Source organism: Musca autumnalis, unplaced genomic scaffold (assembly GCF_047663935.1).
Source record: "Musca autumnalis isolate F117 unplaced genomic scaffold, ASM4766393v1 scaffold_4, whole genome shotgun sequence".
Taxonomy (NCBI): domain Eukaryota; kingdom Metazoa; phylum Arthropoda; class Insecta; order Diptera; family Muscidae; genus Musca; species Musca autumnalis.
Genome location: NW_027411977.1, coordinates 226,219,891 through 226,239,680, shown reverse-complemented (window position 1 = coordinate 226,239,680; position 19,790 = coordinate 226,219,891). Strand labels below are relative to the sequence as shown.

Below are 19,790 nucleotides of genomic sequence, written 5' to 3'. Positions count from 1 at the left end.
AATTTGTACATATTGGCACAAATTGTACCAACTGGTACTAAATAGTACAATTTTGATTTGAGTGCACGAATAGCGCTGGAATCCTGTTATTTGGAGTTAAGGTTACTGTTGGAGTGAAGGATTGAGGTAGTTTTGGAAAATCGTACGAAGAGGACTTAACGGTACTTAGTTTGGTACAATTTGTTATTGGACGAATTTTGACTTAATATTACTGTTATTATTTGGTATTAATCACAGTTTATACAGTTGGCCATTCAGCCCAAACTAGTTAGCCCTGACTATTAATGTTAGCACAGTTTATACAGTTGGCCATTCAGAGTTCTGTTAACAACATTTGACAACAAACATAATAGATTGTTCATTATTGTGATTTGATTTCCTTTGTATTTTATGTATTTGACAGCAAACTAAATAGTCAGGGCTAACTAGTTTGGGCTGAATGGCCAACTGTATAAACTGTGAATGTTAGTGTAGAATTGATATAAGTGGTTATCAGGGTGAGTGTTGCTGTGTAGCGTATATGGAGGTGGTTTAAGAAGTACGTGCATACCATACATATACGAAAAGTACTAAATCGTTCTAAATTTGGTATCGGGTGTAGAGTCACTGTTTGTGTGTGGAGTTAGCATATGCAGATAGATGACTTTGTAAATGAAAAGTACTAAATGTTTCAGAATTTGCTACAATTTGTTTTTGTGTAAAGGGGTTTTTGGAAAGCCGTCCTAGAAAGGTACGAAAAATACTACAGGGTACTAAATATGGATGTTTGTACTTATGTGTACGAGAAGTACTAAATGGTTCTAAATTTGGTACAATTTGGATTTGAGTGAATGAATAGAGCTGGAAACTTGAAATTTGGAAATAAGATTACTGTTCTACTGCAGGATTGAGGAAGTTTTAGAAATTTGTACTTATGGATAGGAGAAGTACTAAATGGTACTAAATTTGGTACAATTTGGATTTGGGTGAACGGATATAGCTGGAATCCTGAAATTTGGAATTAGGATTACTTTTGAAGTGTAGGATTGAGGTGGTGTGGGAAATTCGTACTTATTGATACGGAAAGCACTAAGTGGTAATAAATTTATTACAAATTGGATATGGGTGAACGAATAGAGCTGGAATCCTGAAGTTTTGAATTAAGGCTACTGTTGGAGTGTGGGATTGTGGGCGTTTTGGAAATTCGTACTTATGGTATGAACAGTACTAAATTTGGTGCAACTTGGATTTGAGTTAAAAGATAGAGCTGGACTCCTGAAAGTCGGAATTAAGTTTACCGTTGAAGTGTATGACTGAGGGAGTGGTGGCAATGCATACTTCGGAACAATTTGGATTTTAGTAAACGGATAGATTTGGAAATAATACCCCGGTTACACTATTGAAGGTTAACCCACTGGGTTTAATAGATCCAGTGGGTTAATCTTTGCTGGTTACACTTTGCTTTTCGAGGATATAAACTGTCAGCTGATGTTTGTTTACGTATACATACAAAATAACTAATAAAGTCATGTTTTACACTTTTACAATTTCTCGTATGTGATATCGTCCCCTCTTTGCTCATATTGGTATATTTTACACACAGGGATACAGTTTTGTATCATGGTATCAAGCGTACTTTTTGTTAAAAAAGTGTCTAATGTAAAAAATAAATAATTTTATGATCTTCAAATAACTTTAGATTTATTAACTCCATAAAATCTCATGTGACCAATCGTAAACGTGTAAAACACGACTAACTCTCTTGCAAAAACAGTACTTTTTGAGTAGAGTTGGATTTTTTTTGCACAAATACAGAATACAACACTGTATTTTTGGTGGATTTGTGTCGGATTTAAAATAAACCCAGTCGTGAGAGGATTTAATTTTTGTATGGCAAATCTGGTCAGATTTGACCAGATTATGCAATAAATCCTCATGAAGTGGGTTAACCCGGCAAAAAGCTGTAGTGTAACCGTGCTATAAGATTACTGTTGGAGTGTAGGATTGAGGAAGTTTTGGAAATTCGTACTTATGGGTAAGATAAGTACTAAATGGTACTAAATATGGTACAATATGGATTTGGGGTGAACGGATGGAGCAGGAATCCTGCAATTTGAAATTATGATTATTGTAGGCCTGTTGGTTTGAAGAAGGAAAATTCGTACTTATGTGTACTAAAGTTCTAATATGTTCTAAATTTGGTACAATTTGGATTTGGTTTAACGGATAGAGCTGGAGTCCTAAAATTCGGAATTAAGATTACTGTAAAATTAAAGGACTGAGGCAGTTTTCGAAAATCTTACTTTTGGGTACGAAGAATAGGAAATGGTACTGAGTTTGGAATTGCACGAATGGATATAGCTGGAATCTTGAGATTTCGAATTACGATTACTGTTATTATTTTGTATTCATGTCAGTGTAGGGTTGAGATATGTCGTCGAAATACGTACCATAAGTATACGAAAAGTGCCTAATGGTACTCAATTTGTTGTAGGGTGAAGGTATAGTGCTGGAATCTGTATTTTTTTAGAATTAAGGTATGAGTATTGGTGTGCAACGTTGGTCTCGCTGTTAATGTGTAAGAGTGATATAGGCTGATATTTTTGAAAATCGAACTAAAGGGGTACGAACAGAGTAAAACACGACAAAATTTGTTGTAAAAACAGTTGCAACTTTTCGTACTTTTTGAGCATAGTTGAATTTTTTTGCACATACATCGAATACAGCCGTGAGAGGATTTAATTTTTGTAGGGCAAATCTGGTCAGATTTGACTAGATTAAGCAATAAATCCTCATGAAGTGGGTTAAAACGCCGTACACACTAGAGCTTTTTGCCGGGTTAGCCTTTAGTATGAGGATTTGCTTGACATATAAGCAATAGAATTAACATTTAAAACCCAGTGGGTTTGTTAAATCTGGTTATATGTAAACTTACTATAACCCGACAAAAAGCTGTGCTATAAAATACATTTGGAAGATGTTATTTATGGGTACTTTACACGATATGTCTTTTACATATGAGTTGTCACTTTGCATATACATTTTGTATGGGAGAAGTGACAACTCATATGTAAAAAACATATCGTGTAAAGTACCCATTACTGAATGTTTCTGTATGTCGAAACGAAAAGGTGTGCGAATGAAACACGTCCAAACTTTAGTTTTCGAAACAAGTTACCTATACTCACGCTTCAAAATCCTCTGGATTTCGCGAAATCTTGAAATACACCTCGCTGTTTACATTTATTTTTTGATGATTTCAAACATATCACAATAATCAAGTAATGCTTGGTTACATTTACGAAATCCACTCGATTTCAACTGTCAATTCCATAGCTCAAACGTCAAATGAAATCCAATGGATTTCAGGTGAGTTTTCATTTGACGTATACGCAAAGGAATTGACAGTTGAAATCGAGTGGATTTCGTAAATGTAAACCAAGCATAAGGTTAACAAAGTTTTGACATTTTTGTGAAAAAGAAGTGAGGTGATAATTTAAATGTGTTGAAAATAAAAGAATATGTACAAAACAAAATATGTGAACGGAAAGCAAAAAGAAATCTATAGTTTTCATTCATAATTTTACAACAGTTTTTGCAGTTGTCTGTACGCCTACGTCACGGAGGCAAGTTTTTGGTTTTTGACAATCAATACACGAAGTCAACTGTCCTGTCTTTTGTAAACGCAGGGTTAGTCGATTACAAGAGGTAACGGGACTTGTACAAATTTGTACAAATTATTGAGTAAACGAACAGACCTAGTGATAAAAGAAATTTATATGCTGTTTATATTAGAGCTTTTTGGGAGGTTAACCTTCATTATCAGGATTTGTTTGACGTATATGTAATGGAATTGACATTTAAAACCCAGTGGGTTTATTAAATCCGGTTATATATAAACGTACTATTAGTTTGTAAACTCAGCCACTTTCAACTATTGGTAGCGATCAACAATAGGATGAGAACAATTAGGTCTGTACGATAACTTCGCAAGTGAAAAGTACCTGCAAGTACTCAGCAAGTTCTCAGTAACCTCTCTCCACTAATTTTACTCTCTCGAAACTAAAAATTTGCAGATTGTTATCGAACAGCAATTTGCAAATACTTTGAAGAAGTCAGATGATTTAATAAACAAGAAGAAGAAGTTGGCGGAAAAGATTGAATTAAACAATTGAAGGTGTTTACCAATTTTTTATTTTTCATTTAAAATTAGAAAAATATGAGCAATAAGAGGAAAATGGAACGCAGTGCGATATTTGGCATATATATTTATTGATATCGTTGGGAATACCTGGCCGTCTAGATTGTGTATCTCCTACTCCATTAATGCACCGCTTTTTGCTGGGATTTAATACCTTTAAAATAAAAAAATAGTCACCACAAACTACAAAATAAGTGTGTACTTACGCTATCGTTTTCCATAATTTATTAATTTTTTCCCTTTTTTATTTCTATTTATTTTATAAACAAACGTTGGTTTATGTTTTTGCCAAGAAGTCAGTCCGCCACAAAACATTCGAATTTAAATCAGCTGATCAAACTTGCAAATTCTTACAAGAAACATTTTCCTTGCAAAAACTTGTAAATAGAACTCTCCAAAATTCTCTCACAATTGTCTCCAAATTCGCTCTCTTTTACTTTACAAGTTTGTTATCGAACAGCATTTTGTAAAAGTTTGTGCAAATTTGTAAAAACTTTTGGGTTATCGTACATACCTATTTACACAATTTAGTACAAAACATTTAAAACAAGCTCTTTTATACTATGTTTACATTTACGAAATCCACTCGATTTCAACTGTCAATTCCATTGCTTAAACGTCAAACGAAATCCAATCGATTTCAGATGAGTTTTCATTTGACGTATACACAAAGGAATTGACAGATGAAATCGAGTGGATTTCGTAAATGTAACCCAAGCATTAGTGGGGTTTTAGAACAAAAGGCTCTACTTGCAGTTGAAAATGTATTAAAAACTGAACATATTTTACAAAATAATGTTAGATTGTAAACTCAGCCACTTTCAACTCTTGGTAGCGATCAACAATAGGATGAGAACAATTTTCGGATACAACATTCCGGTTCATTGTTTGTGTGTGTTGTAGAAAAACAAAATTACTCAAACGATGACAAAAGCGAAAATAAATAGTTAAACAACTTGCAATAATTATGTATTTGGAATTAATTTAAGTTATTTGATACACATTTGTGTTGAAGTTACTATTTTTCTGAATGAATATATTTGGTCTGTTCCTTTACTTTTGAAAATGGTAAAACTGGCTAAAGTAGCAAAAGTTGTAATCTACTTCCATATGAATTGTATGGTGTCTGAAGTAAAGGAATGCTTTTCGAGTAAAAAGTTGCAAAACTTGAAGATTCTTGCACGTAAAGGAACAGGGCTATTGTGTGCGTGTGTTTGTGTTATTGTATATGTGTGTATGTGCGATTCCTTTTTTTTCGTCGGTAACTGACCGATGATTTTCGATAATTACCGACATAAAAATCGGTAAAATGTGTGTACAGAATAGCTATTACCGACAAATATCGACATTTGTCGTTAATTCCATCGGTAGAGAGTTACAGAATCGCACTACTGGTAGATTTTGGGCGGATTTAGCAAATAAAACCTGCAAATGCGCTAAATCCGGCCTATAAGTCCCAGTCCACACTAGTGTGAATTTCATTAAAAAAATTTATGAAATTATGCGTTCTTAGCTCGAATTCCTCACTACTGTATTTTTATGATTTTACTCCACTATGGAACTCGATCTAGAGACTCATAATTTCGTGTCAAAATTTCAGTGAAATTACTATAGTGTGGCCCGAGACCATGTCAAGGAACACAGCTTATGTTCGATCAGCTGCACATATTAGAGCTGGTAAATCATCGATATTCTCAACATTAAGTACAGTACACATTGTCAGTTTTGAATGATGCTTTTTTGCAATTATCGAAAATTGTCCAACCGTCCAGCAACCACAAAATATTTTGTGGTTACATGATGAGTGACAAAAATGAACGGTCACACTAGCAAGCAACAACAAAGCTGTCATTTAAAACTGACAATGATATTTTCGATATCATGTTTAAAAATATAGATTGCTATCGATATTATCGGTAATTTGTCAACACTATTTTGGGAATAAATATGACGGAAATCTCTATGCCTTTGTTCACATTTTACACTAGTACTTCACAGAAATATGAAAGAACAAAACATAGCTGCTTGTATTATAAAAATATACAAAAAATACAATTTTCTTTATTGAAAAATTTGTACGTGTGTAAAATATACTAATATGAGGAAAGAGTGGACGATATCTCATACGAGAAATCGTAAAAGTGTAAAACGCGACTTTATTACATTTTCCGTAAATGTTTTCTTTGCTCGCTATTTATGCATTTAATCACATATTTTTGTTTTCCAATCAATCACAATACTGTTTAAATACGTGTTGTACCATTACCATTTTAATTTTTGGAAAGTATTTTTTTTTTTTTTTTTTTTATGTGTTATTTTTTATGTACTCATAAACAAACATCAGCTGACAGTTTATATTCTGGAAAAGCTAAGTGTAACCAGCAAAGATTAACCTTCAATAGTGTAACCGGAGTATTATACCCCGTTTGTATTTAACCGGGTTAACCCAGTGAGTTTGGGTTTCAAATGTCAATTTCATAGCGTAATAGACCATTTAGATGTCAATTCCATCGCTTATATTTCAAATAAATCCTCATAAAGAAGGTTAACCGTGCAAAAAGCTATAATATAAACAGCCTATAAAAGTCCAGTTAGTCCCAATTTACATTAGGCGAGTTTACTTGCGGCAATTGTCAGTTTGATGGAGAGAGAGGTGAGGTACATGGTAACCCTTTGCCTCTCAACACCCTCTCTCACCCACAAACTGACAATTGCCGCAAGTAAACTCGCCTAATGTAAATTGGGACTTAGACTACGCTGGATTTAGCAATTATCTGGTTTTATTTCACACTGGATTTGCTAAATCAAGCATAATAGTACGTTTAGACTTATAAATCCACTCGATTTCAACTGTCAATTCCATTGCTCAAACGTCAAATGAAATCCAATCGACTTCAGATGAGTTTTCATTTGACGTATACACAAAGGAACTGACAGATGAAATCGAGTGGATTTCGTAAATGTAAACATAGTCTTACAGGCGTTTTAGACTTCATTAGCCGGATTTAGCTCATTATCAAGTTTTATTTGCTAAATCCGGCCCTAATCCACCAGATTTACCAAACAATAATAAATCCTCGTGTTGAGTGGATTTGTTTTAAACTCGGCATAAATCCTCGTATACAACTCTGTTTTTTACAACATGTTGCTAGAAAATACAAAAAGTTGCAAGCTGGTACTAGAAACTAGGTAGATGCATAGGAGAATTGCTATAATAAAAATAATTTAACATTTCAAAATTTGTAAACAAGGAGGAAAAATTAAATTTACTTTGATATACAAAGCTAGTTTTAATCAACCAAGACTAATAGTACGTTTAGACTTACGAAATCCATTCGATATAAAATGTCAATTCCATATCGTATATGTCAAAGAAATCGAGTGGATTTAAAATTGTGATTTATTTGACCTGTACACTATGAAATTGACATTTGAAATCGAGTGGATTTATAAGTCTAAACGTAGTACAATGCTAAGTTTACATTTACGAAATCCACTCGATTTCATCTGTCAATTCCATAGCTCAAACGTCAAATGAAATCTCATTTGAAATCCATTGGATTTCATTTGACGTTTAACCTATGGATTTGACAGATGAAATCGAGTGGATTTCGTAAATGTAAACATAGCATAATATTTACGATCTCTAAACGATAAAATAATTAGCTCTGTTCCAAGGCATATTTACTAAAGGTAGAAGTGACAACCAGCTGTATTCTTACTTTTTTGTAAATTTAGATTTCAAAATGTAATAGGGTCTATTCATGAAATTTGAAACTTCGAAATTTGCTAACATAAAATACTTATTTTCATCGTAAACGTGTAATAAAAATTGCATACGAGAGTTCTGAATGCGTTATATTTACATTTTGATTCAAATTTGTTCTATTTTAGAGGATTTTCAAAATGTATTTATGTGTTTCCTGAAAAAATTTTGGAGAGACCCTAATATTCAATATTTTCTTTGACAATTAATTTTCAATAACAACAATGTTGTTTTTGTAAATTTTTTAGTTGTTGTAATTCATGCACATACCTTCTATAAATTTGTCTTGCTCTGTTCCAGAACTAAAAAGTTTTTACAACTTTTACCACTTTTACACATTTTGCGTTCCCGTACACAAAATTTATATGAAAATCGTTTACGACTTTTACAACTTTTACGACTTTTACCACTATATAAAGTACGGGAACAGGCCAATTATTTGTTTGGTAATTAGTTAGCATAGACAGCATAATATGCTAACATTTTCAATACCAAACAATAAATTTGAAATTTAACCTTTTTTGAAGCGAATTTAACTTAGGCTTGGTTTACATTTACGAAATCCACTCGATTTCAACTGTCAATTCCATTGCTTAAACGTCAAATGGAATCCAATCGATTTTTGACGTATACATAAAGGAATTGACAGTTGAAATCTACTCGATATTGTAAATGTAGTATTACAACAACATCTTTTGACGTTTCATTTCGATCAGATGGTCTGATGCATCTACCTTGGTAATTGTCCTATGACTAACTAAAATTAGCTGATTGCCATTTAAATCCTCCAAAGGTATATCTAAATGCAACGAGATTTGCATTGGATTTATTAAATCCGATTGAGGATTATGGTAAAACTTTGTTTAGACTATGCACTTACACGATGATTAAGTGTATTTTCCCGATTTATTTGACATATATTGTATGAAAATGACAACTTCAATCCACTGGATTTGCTAAACCAAGCATAGTCTAAACGGGGTATTAGTCTAAATGAGCTATAAACGTGAAATAAATCCTCATAAAAAAGATTAACGCGCAAAAAACTCTCGTGCAAACGCCGTTTTATACCTACATAACGATGTAGTTTATTTCATTTAATTTGTTTACTTTGTCCAAAAAATGCGAACACTTCACATTTTCTTAACAATAGGCACTCCAGTGCTGTAAAATACAATAATTATTTTAGGCATGTCATTTTATGCTAAGTTATATGCTGTTTATATTAGAGCTTTTTGCAGGGTTAACCTTCTTTGAGAGGATTTGTTTGAAATATAAGCAATGGAATTGACATTTAAAACCCAGTCGGTTTGTTAAATCCGGTTATATATAAACGGGGTATTATACCCCGGTTACACTATTGAAGGTTAACCCACTGGGTTTAATAGATCCAGTGGGTTAATCTTTGCTGGTTACACTTAGCTTTTCGAGGATATAAACTGTCAGCTGATGTTTGTTTACGTATACATACAAAATAACTAATAAAGTCGTGTTTTACACTTTTACAATTTTTCGTATGAGACATCGTCCCCTCTTTGCTCATATTGGTATATTTTACACACAGGGATACATGTTTGTATCATGGTATCAAGCGTACTCATTGTTAAAAAAGTGTCTAATTTAAAAAATAAGTAATTTTATGATTTTCAAATAACTTTAGATTTATTAACTCCATAAAATCTCATGCGACCAATCGTAAACGTGTAAAACACGACAAATTCTGTTGCAAAAACAGTTGCAACTTATGGTACTTTTTGAGTAGAGTTGGATTTTTTTTTGCACAAATACCGAATACAACACTGTATTTTTGGTGGATTTGTGCCGGATTTTAAATAAACCCAGTCGTGAGAGGATTTAATTTTTGTATGGCAAATCTGGTCAGATTTGACCAGATTAAGCAATAAATCCTCATAAAGTGGGTTAACCCGGCAAAAAACTGTAGTGTAACCGCACTATTAACATTTACGAAATCCACTCGATTTCATCTGTCAAATCCATAGGTTAAACGTCAAATGAAATCCAATGGATTTCAGATAAGACTTCATTTGACGTTTGAGCTATGGAATTGACAGATGAAATCGAGTGGATTTCGTAAACGTAAACTTAGCATTAGATTGGAGGAATGTCTTCTCGAGAGAAAGCTATTCCGCGAGAATTGAATTTCTGCAGAATATTCACGAATGGACTGTTAAACTTAAAAATAAAATACTTCTTTTCATCCTCATAGCTGGTTTGAATTACGAATTACGGATTTCATCTGTCAATTTCTTTGCGTATACGTAAAGTGAAAACTCATCTGAAATCAACTGGATTTCATTTGACGTTTGAGCAATGGAATTTACAGTTGAAATTGAGTAAATGTAAACTGGATATATGCGTTTTATAAACAGCTCTGAATGCTTTTTATTTACATTTTGATTTAAATTTGTTTTATTTTATAGGATTTTGAAAATATTTTTGTGGTTTTCCTGAGAAAATTTTCAGAGCGATCCTATTATTCCATATTTTCCTTGACATTTTATTTCCAATAACAACAATGTTGTTTTTGTAAATTTGTTAGTTGTTGTAATTTATGCATCTACTATCTATAAATATGCCTTGATCATAACTAATAATAATTGTTTTATTAGGATGAACTTTGTATTGAAAAGCCAAATCATTTTTTCATATTGTTTAAAATTTTTGCACATTTTTGTTGCAATTTGCCGATGCAACTACCTTGTTTATTGTGTCATTTTTGTGACGACGTAAATAAACAAATGTAAATGGCTCTGAATTTCTCTCAAGTGTCAAAACAAAAGCGCATAAGTTTATTTCTTTTGATTACAATTAATTGTTTTGAGGCATTTTTGAAGGGAATCCATATCTTCTACAGGTAAAGTGTATGATTGGTTGGCACTGGCATATATCTAACATAATTCTTATTTCATTATTTTCTTAAAGCGAAGAAAACCAATACAACGGATTACATCACAAAGGAAACTCTTAAGGAAATACGCTCTAATATCTAGTGAAGTATGGACTTGTTGTTGAGATGCCTATGGTAAATCTTGCTGACCTATCCGAGGGTTGCCGAAAACGAGACTTAGCCATTCATTCTAAACATATTTTGGAGAGCTGTTGACGATCAAAACCCATATTTCCGGAAGTATTGATGTGACCTGGGCCCCAAGGACTTTTTATGGCAATAATTTCAGCCGATCCAAGAGGTGGACTTGAATTCGGGCGATGGGCATAAGTATGAAGCATCTCAGACCCTTCAAATAAATTTATATAACTATTTGGTGTTGTGATCTTTATTATTAGAATCTTATGTCGATTGGCATCTGTAGAAGATGCCAATTAAACGTCTTTTAGTCTGTCTATTCTATAGAAGACCTCTTTAGGCGTCTTCTATTCTATAGAAGACCTCTTAAGGCGTTTTCTATTCTGTAGAAGACTTCTTAAGGCGTTTTCTATTGTATAGAAGAACTCTTATGGCGCCTTCTATTCTATAGAAGATCTCTTAAGGCGCCTTCTATAGAAGACCTCTTAAGGCGCCTTCTATAGAAGACCTCTTAAGTCGTCTTCTATAGAAGACCTCTTAAGTGATCCTCTATTCTATAGAAGACCTCTTAATGCGTCTTCTATTATATAGAAGACCTCTTAATGCGTCTTCTATTGTATAGAAAACCTCTAAATGCGTCTTCTATTGTATAGAAAACCTCATAAGGCGTCTTCTATTGTACAGAAGACCTCTTAAGGCGCCTTCTATTGTATGGAAGACCTCTTAATGCGTCTTCTATTGTATAGAAAACTTCTTAATGCGTCTTCTATTGTATAGAAGATCTCTTAAGGCGTCTTCTATTGCACAGAAGACCTCTTAAGGCGTCTTCTATTGCACAGAAGACCTTTTAAGGCGTCTTCTATTGTACAGAAGACCTCTTAAGGCGCCTTCTATTGTATGGAAGACCTCTTAAGGCGTCTTCTATTATATAGAAGACATCCTAAGAATGGAAGACCTCCTAAGACGTCTTCTATTGTATTGAAGACCTCTTAAGACGTTTTCTATTCTATAGAAGACCTTTCTGTTGTATAGAAGACCTCCTAAGATGTCTTCTATTCTATAAAAGACCTCTTAAGGCGTCTTCTATTCTATAGAAGGCTTCTTAAGGCGTCTTCTATTGTATAGAAGACCTCCCAAGACGTCTTCTATTGTATGGAAGACCTCTTAAGGCGTCTTCTATTCTATAGAAGACCTCCTAAGACGTCTTCTATTATATTGAAGATCTCTTCTATTCTGTGAAAGACCTCTTTAGGTGTCTTTTATTCTATAGAAGACCTTTTAAGGCATCTTCTATTCTGTAAAAGACCCCTTAAGGCGTCTTCTATTCTATAGAAGACCTCTTAAGGCGTCTTCTATTATATAGAAGGCTTCTTAGGGCGTCTTCTATTGTATAGAAGACCTCCTAAGACGTCTTCTATTGTATTGAAGACCTCTTAATAAGTCTTCTATTCCATAAAAGACCTCTTATGGCATCTTCTATTCTGTAGAAGACCTCTTAAGGCATCTTCTATTCTGTAAAAGACCCCTTTAGGCGTATATAGAAGACCTCTTAAGGCGTCTACTATTCTATAAAAGACCTCTTAAGGCGTCTTATATTCTATGGAATACCTCTTAAGGCGTCTTCTATTCTATAGAAGACTTCTTAAGGTGATTTCTATTCTATAGAAGACCACTTAAGGCGTCCTCTATTCTACAGAAGACATCTTATGGTGCCTTATATTCTATAGAAGTCTTTTTAATGGGTCTTCGATTCTATAGAAGATTAAAAGTTTGCGCAGATGCCTCTTTTGTTTGCAGGCAGGTCAAGTTCGAAAATTTGCTATATAGGCCTACGATTTGTATTGCATCTATGTAATACCTATGTACAAGTATTTTGAAGTTTTCGCTACATATTCTGACAGAATTTGCTAGTGGTAAAGAAACTTCTCCATTACAATTAACATAGGCCCACTTTTTAGAATAGCTCCCATATAGCGGAACGCCCGAAAGTTTTTTTAGCTCAATTTTCAGACCGAATTAGCTATAATTTTGGCATTAGCTATATTCTTGATCCCGATAAAATTCTAAGTCGATATAGCCTCGTCATTCCGTCTGTCTGTTGAAATCAATATAAAGCCTGCAATATTTAGAATAGAGCTTTATAATTTGGTATAGAAGTTCTATAACTTCTAGGATGTTTTGTGGTGAAAATGGGCTATACTGATCCCCGTTCTAATATCTGTACCTTCCGATTTTCTGTATTTTGAAGGGTTTCTTCGTTGGAGGTAAAAACTTTCCACCAGAAATCTTCATATAGCCCACATAGAATAGTACCTCCTGATTTTCGGTATTTTTTGAGATTTCAGTGCCATTATCGAACAAAAAGACTATGGTTTCGGGTCAATCCGGTACGAAAGAACACGATTGCGATATTGCTGTAATTTGGTACTGCGTGTTGTCAGTCCTATACGGAAAATTGTAAATATTGGTCCATGTTTGGAGATGCTTACGACATACAGTTGTCGAAATCACTGGTCTAGCAGCACCGAACTGAGATATGTTGACAAACTCAGTATGTGTTTGTGGGAAATAATGGAACAAATGTGAACAACATCGGATAATATATTGGTGTAGCTCCCAAATTAGGTGTAATTTGGTGTTCTTTCTCCACCAAATATTGTGGACATAAGTATACGTTTTAGCATTTCCCCTCATATACACATTTTCAGACCAAATAAGCTGAATTTTGACATTGGAGGTTCTATGTGGACATACATCTTATCAGCCAAAAAGTGTGATCATATTCTACGTTTTGATATAGTCCCCATATAACTGTACCGCCAGATTTTGGGGATTTTGAGGATTTAAGTTATTTTTCAGACCATTTGTCAGCAAGAGTTGCGGCTAGTTGCATCTAATCTATAAGTTCCAAATTAATTCGTAAAAAATTGGTCTAGACATTACATTTTTAGTTACGCTCCATTCAACAAAAATTTATTCCACTAAAAAAATACAGGAAAAGTAATCATTTTTAAATTTTTTTGTTATACAACTATGTACGTCTAGTTTTTATACCCTCCACAAAGGAGGGTATAATTAAATTTTTCATTCCGCTTGTAACGCATCAAAATAATCATCGGAGACCCCATAAAGTACATATATTCCTGATCGGGTAAAAATTCTAAGTCGATATAACCATGTCCGTCCGTCCGTCTGTTGAAATCAAGATACAGCTCGCAATTTTTAGCTATTACCTCACCGAAATGGCTGAAATTTGGTATTTACACTTCGTTGGGCGTACAAAACTTTCCTCCAGAAATTTGTCGGTATAGGTTCACGCCTTTATATATCCCCCACAGAACGACACCTCCCGATTTTCGGTATTTGGAAGGTTGCGGCCATAATTCACCAAAATGGCTAGAATTTGTTATTTAGCCTTCACTTGGGGCATACAACTTTCAATCTGAAATTTGTTGGTATAGGTCCACGCCTTCATATAGCCCCCATAGGTCGGTACCTCAAAAATTTCGGTATTTTGAAGGTTGTGGCCACAATAATTCATTTAAGTGAAATTTAGTATTTAGTCTTTGTTGAGGGTATTCAACTATCCCCTCTAACTTTGCCGATATATGTAGGTCAATGCCTTCATACAGGTCCCATAGAACGGTACCTCCCGATTTTCGGTATTTTAAAGATTTTGACCTCAATAATCCACCGAAATGGCTAAAATTTGGTTTTTGGTCTTCGCTGGTGATGTTCAACTTCCCCCCCTAAATTTGTCGTTATAGGCCCACGCATTTGTGTAGCCTCCACAGAACGGTACCTCCCAATTTTCGGCATTTTAAAGGTTGTGGCCTCAATATTCCACCGAAATGGCTGAAAATTGGTGTTTAGTCTTCATTTGGGGAACAAAACTTTTTTCCATATATTTGTCTGTATATGGATACTGCTTCATATAGCCCCCATAGTACGGTACACCACATTTTCTGTATTTTGAAGGTTTTAGCTTCATTATCTCTTCGAAATAGCTGAAATTCGGTACATAGTCTACGTTGGGTATAAAAAAGCATTTTGTCCGTATAGGACCACGCCTTCATATAGTCCCCATAGAACGGTACCTCCCAATTTCCAGTATTTTGAAGGTTGTGGCCGCAAAAATCTACCGAAATGGCTGACATTTGGTATTTAGTCTTCATTTGGGGTATTAAACTTTCCCCCAGAATTTTGTCATGTAGGCCCCATAGAGCGGTAACTCCCGAATTTCGGTATTTTTTACCGAAATTGCTGAAATTTGTTATTTAGCTTCTTCATGAACTTAAGGAAACTTCAATACAACTCGTGGTAGGGTATTCGTAGGAGGGTATCACGATTTCGGCCCAGACGAACTTAACGACGTTCTTACTTTTTTTAATTTGACTTACACCAACCCCTATCAATACAAATTATCTTTGTTTCGTTTAACAATTAAACATATGTAATGTTAGATATTTTGCAACAATTTCGTTAAAATCTGAAGAATCAAAATTTCTTGCAACAATAAAAAAGTAAAAACTAAATTTTAGTAAAAATTTGTAATAATTATTGCAAATTATGGAGTACGGGGACACATTTATTATTAATTTACAGAAGAAAATAATAATAATTTCAAAGGCCAACTTACTTCAAATTGACGCCGTTCAGTTCAGCGAGAAATTATTAAGAATGTGGTGGCAACCCATTTTTAAGTATTTGCTGTGATTATTTTGAGGACTATGTCTCAAAGTTACCACGACATCCATGATGTCCTCAAATGAAGCAGAAGATATATAAAATGGTCAGGGGGCAAGGATAATACAAATTTTGGTCAAAGTTAGGAAAATACATATAATTTAGACTACAACGAAATACAATTTCGGTTCAAAGTTCAAATATTTCACTGTCCCCAAAATATCTACTGGACATATATATATATATATATGAAATCTCATGGATTTCATTTGACGATTAACCTATGGATTTGACAGTTGAAATCGAGTGGATTTCGTAAATGTAAACCAAGCAAAAGAATGGCATGGTAGAATGATAAAAGGTAATCTCATCTATGAAATGAATGTTTATGCAACTCCGTAGGTCTGTACAGGACCGTGTCAAATAAAGAACAACAAATATTTGACATGACATTTTGAAATAAAAGTAAAAACAAACTACATTTGTTTCTGTTTATATTTTTATTCTTAAAAAAGAGTCATTGATAATCTCAGTAAATCCGCTGATAAGGCGCCCTTAAAAAATCCACTTTTGACACCACCGAATTTCAACTATCCCGCCGTTAAGCGTTCGGCACATACATTGCGTTGAGCGTTGCGTTACAACAACCACATGAAAAAAGTGTAAGTGAAGCCAAGTTTTTTGAAAAACATCAAGATGGCTGACGCATTAAAGTTAAACATAATTTAAATGTTTTGGGACAACGCGTGTCCCAACGTGTCACTAAACGGACCGTATGTGCCGAGGGCTTTATAGATGCTATGGAACAACGAAATCTGCAAGCAACAACACCAAAGGTATTTACCAAAAATGAGTTCCTTTGCTGAGGTCATTGATGAAATTAATTTTAGAATAGCAGCTACCAAACCCCACTTCAACAGAAACTGTTTGAAAAATCATGCAGATGGTGATGCACACTAGTAAGTGTTAAGGCCAAACCTATAGCTCTGCCTATTGCGTGCGCGTTCAAAAATACAAAAACAAAATACAAATTGAAATACATGTAATTTGTCTTTGCATTTTTGAACGCACACGCAGAGTTATAGGTTTGGCCCTTATTCAAGTATTGTAGCAGAAATAACGACGGAATTCTGAGAATTATATTTGCGACAAGATGGGAAGAAGGAAGAAAGTGCTCCAGTCACTGGTCGGCAGTATTTGGGGTGCTGATAAAGAAACCTGTGGTAAGCTATGAGGAGCGAGCGTGGTATACAAATGTTAGCGTTACGCAATCGAAGAATATTCAAACCTGTCAGAATGCAGCTCCGACTGCCAGAGGGTGGCTCCTCATGATACCAGTGGCCTATCTTGTTGAGGAGACGAAGATTTCACCAGTAAATCAACAAAACAAGATGTCGATGCAGTAACTGCCTGTGTGTTACCTCCTTAAGTCGATGGTCAGACTAGCAAGGTTTCTTGAAACCAATTTCGTTAAAATTTCTTTTCAAGTTTCGTTAGTGTACACACACGTTAACGTGAAATTTCAGATTTTTTCGTGTTCTCTTTATTTTACCATTCGCGTTTGTTGTGTTTCTCATAAACAAACAATAAAATATATAAACAATAAAAACAAAACAAACATAAATAAACTAAAAACAGCACAAAATAATTAACATTTATAATTAAATTAATATTAATACATAGTTAAATTTTCACTATTTCATTAATTTAATGTTTTTATTAAATCTTTTTATGCTTGCTTTGTTCTTAACGTTTGCTTGAGAAAATAAAAATGAAAGAAAATGGAAGAAAAAATCTTGCAACGAACAACAAGAAGAGGCAACACAACAAACACAGAAAACCATGTACATGGGTTTCACTACTTCATACCCCTCGCCTATAAACTTGACGTCGCCATGTTGAAATCGTGCTAGTCTGACCATCGACTAAGCATCACAGTCACTAACTATGGGACAGGCTTCCCCCGCCCCCATCAATCGCAGCAGAAGAACGCGAACTGCCAAGACAGTTATGATCCGGATGATGCAGCCGTCCCAATAGACATGCCCTACATGTGTATTGGGACCGCCCCCCACTTTATGGACGCAGCCAGTCCAGAGGCTGGATTCTTGTTCTATGAAAATTTGAAATGAAAAATATTTCCTTTATAATTTTTTTCATTTGACAGTTTTTTCCTTTATAAAAGTTTTCATTTCACATTTTCATAGAAACAGAATTGGGCCCCAGTTTAAAGAATTGAGTCTACACACACATGAACAGCACTTGTTAATTTTGAGTTACTTTTTTATTAATAAAAGGTTTTAAACATAAAAAATGATGTTTCACTTCTGTTAAATCTATTACAGATGTTAAATCTATTACACAGCTTCCTCACATTCCTTACCACTTTCACTTTTGCACAGACCGGCCCTTCGCCAAATTTCTTTTCGTGGTAGACGACAATTTCTTTGCATGCTGGTTGGATAAAAACCATGACCATCAGCATAGAGGGATTTCTTCAAATGTACATAGTTCCTCCAACAGCGGATCAGTGAAGGCTACATCTACGTTTTGACGACCAGGAAAAACATAATTTTAATTTTGAACGTACTTTAAATTCAAAATTCGAAAAAAATTTGAATCAGTTGTTAGCATGAAACTACCTTTATTCTTGTACCATGTAAGAAAGGTTAGCTAAAGCTTTGTCAGTTTACATTTTTTCTTTCGAGTGTTCCTAAAACGTCAAAACAATGTACACAATCTGTGTTTGTCCCAATTTACATTAGGCGAGTTTACTTGCGGCAATTGTCAGTTTGTAGGTGAGAGAGGGTGCTGAGAGGCAAAGGGTTACCATATGCCTCACCTCTCTCTCCTAAAAAATGACAATTGCCGCAAGTAAACTCGCCCAATGTAAATTGGGACTATGTGTGTGTACTGTTTGAATAATATGTCAAACAATTTTAAAAACAATCGAATTCAATGATTTCTAAAATTGTTTTTAAAACTTTTGTGTGGAAGAAATTCTTTAGTTTCGCATTGGAACAGACATTTAATGATATCCACAACTCGATTAGGTGGAGAATTAATTTTTTTTTCGCGTTTTTATAAAATGCTCAAAAAAGTATTGTAAACAAACCCTTTTGTTGCTTTTGTGTTTAGTAATTTGGAAGTTTTTTTTTAACCCACTTCGAGAGGATTTATTTGACGTTTGCGCTATGGAATTGATTAAGTGTAAGGCCATGTTTATATTATAGCCTTTTGCAGAGATGAACTTCTGAATGATGATTTATTTGACGTATGCGCAAAGGAATTATCATTTGAAACCCAGTGGGTTAGCTAAATCCGGTTATATATAAACGTACTATAACCGGGGTATTAGGAATTCAGGAAAAACCAGGGTTCTATAATTTCTTTTCAACTAGCGGCTGGATTCCTATTCTATGAAAATTTGAAATGAAAAATATTTCCTTTATAATTTTTTTCATTTGACAGTTTTCTCCTTTATAAAAGTTTTCATTTCACATTTTCATAGAAACAGAATTGAGCCCTAGTACCCCGTTTAGACTATGCTTGGTTTAGCAAATCCAGTCGATTTAAGTTGTCATTTTCATACAATAGCTGTGTTCCTTTACTTACCTGAGGTTACCATTTTTTCCCATTTGTTACCATTTTTAACCTGCAAAGCGTTCCTTATCCCCGAAAAGTGGCAAAACTGGAAGCAATTTTTAAGAGAGTGAGAGTGGAGAGAGAGCGAAAATGGCTTTCTCTTCTACCACAGGCTACCAGCAAAATGTCTGCAGGTAAAAAATGGCAGAACCGATTTTTCGACTTTTGTTTGACGATTATTTCACAATGAAAAAAAACTGAAGAAAAAGTCGAACGCTGACAAAAAATGTTCATGAGAGAGCAATTTTGACACTTTTCTCTTTACCACCCTTACCATTAAAAAAGTAAAGGAACAAAGCTAATATGAGTCGTTCAGTGCACACATCGATTAACTCCACTTTTTTGAAAAATCTTAAATTTAATTGTCAAAGCACTTGATATAGTCAAAACTTTTTATATTAAAAATAACTTTCCTGAATAAAAAAGATTAGCACCTTTAAATTACAAATAAACAGTGGCAAATATAC

The 19,790-nt window shown here is 34.2% G+C and overlaps 1 long non-coding RNA gene across 1 annotated transcript; it reads left to right on the top strand.

Annotated features, from left to right (window-relative positions):
* Positions 1–10,700: 10,700 nt before the first annotated feature.
* LOC141403563 (uncharacterized) lies at positions 10,701–11,226 on the top strand. Its single transcript, XR_012412842.1, has 2 exons — positions 10,701–10,821; positions 10,890–11,226. It is a non-coding gene; the product is annotated as an uncharacterized lncRNA (long non-coding RNA).
* The last annotated feature ends 8,564 nt before the right edge of the window (positions 11,227–19,790 follow it).